Below are 1,547 nucleotides of genomic sequence, written 5' to 3'. Positions count from 1 at the left end.
CCAAGACCAAATACATTAACATTGCCATGTACATTACCATGCCAATCCCTCTGAGAGTTGTCATGACAGAAATATATATAGGTCAGTAACTTTTTATTAATTCTAAAAATTGCCTGAGAAAACGATCTGGTTTAGTGTGATTATCAAATCGCAAAGACTGCATTGTAATAATATGAATATGTAATTTGATGTGCTGCCTTGTGATCTTTTCACACGAGTCACACAAGTTTTTCCACCAAAATAAAAGCTCTATGGTTTAATGTTTGAAAGCAACGAAAAAGCAAGCATAAATATTAGCATTGCAATTGTACTGTTGTTATATAAAATAATAAAAAAAAGCAGTGTTATACTGACATTTCTATCGATTAAATTTTTTTATAAATTAAAAAAAAAAGATTACTACTATTATTATTATTATTAGTTTCCCTAATTTGTTCTGCCTGTTTTTTTCATGAAATAATGCAAACACAGTTTCATGGACAGTAAAAAATATTTTTGGCCGGTAAATTCTCGCAAGTCACTGACAGGTGTATGACACACACACGGTTTGCTTCCGCCTCTCTATCACTGCTTTAGAGCCCAGAGACGCTGATAAATATTTTACGCATTGTGTTCACGTTAGAAATGAGCACCATAATTTATGGAAAGGCCTGCAGAGCTCTGTCAGGAGGCCACGTAATATATGGGGCACCGCTCCAGTCTCAACCCTCTCCACTGAGAGAGCAACACTCAGAGAAGAATAAATAATGGACAAGGTATTATTGGAGCGGCCGGCATTTGCTTTCTGTGGCTGAGAGGGACATCCTAATATTTGCATACAAAGACTGATTTAAGATGTGACTGGATAAGAGAAGCAGCTCATGTGACCGGTGTCGAGGAGGTCAGTGATATGCAACGTTCAAAGGCAGAAATTTATTACTAGGTGTCGGCGCTTGTCTTCTGCTTGACCTCTTGTCAGGGACTCTGACAAGATCTTTGAGTGATGTGTGGAAGCCCCGCCTCCCTAATTAATCAATCCATCAAGTCCAGAGGGAACTTGTGGACACATGGGCCTCATTTCCATTAGATAAAAGTTAAAGTGAAATTATTCTAAATCACTTGGCGTGGCACATAAGCATCATTTTTGTATTCTTGCTTATGACATTGTGAAATATTACAGGTGCAATCTACAATGAATGTACACATTTTGTATAAATGTATAAAATATTCAACTGAAATATTTCAATGACATATGTAAATTAAAATAAAAACAAATCTAAAAATGAAATTCATATTAACAGCATATATATACAGAGTTCTGGCATGAAACTCTAGATGGCGCAGTCTGATAGGTCTAACTCAATCTGACCTAATGACATCATTATCACATGGGACAGCTGATTGGTTCTCTCCTGTATCGGTAGCCAATGAGCTCGCTGCTCAACATTCAAATATATGATTCGTGCTTGCAGTAGCAGTTGCAGCTTGCTTCAGAAACCCTCCACCTTCCCCAGCTCCACCTGTATAGATCTGCTACGAGGTGATTCATGTATGCTATATGGGGGTTA

At 37.4% G+C, this 1,547-nt stretch overlaps 1 protein-coding gene across 1 annotated transcript in view; it reads right to left on the bottom strand.

Moving 5' to 3' along the window:
• LOC107677528 (ecto-NOX disulfide-thiol exchanger 2-like) overlaps positions 1-1,547 on the bottom strand; it is a 190,263-nt gene that overhangs the window by 44,194 nt on the left and 144,522 nt on the right. The gene's annotated exons all lie outside the window — the stretch shown is intronic.

The sequence above is a fragment of the Sinocyclocheilus anshuiensis genome, unplaced genomic scaffold (assembly GCF_001515605.1).
Source record: "Sinocyclocheilus anshuiensis isolate Anshui unplaced genomic scaffold, SAMN03320099.WGS_v1.1 scaffold957, whole genome shotgun sequence".
Lineage (NCBI taxonomy): Eukaryota > Metazoa > Chordata > Actinopteri > Cypriniformes > Cyprinidae > Sinocyclocheilus > Sinocyclocheilus anshuiensis.
Note: the sequence above shows the minus strand (reverse complement) of the source record. Positions and strands in the feature narration are given on the sequence as shown.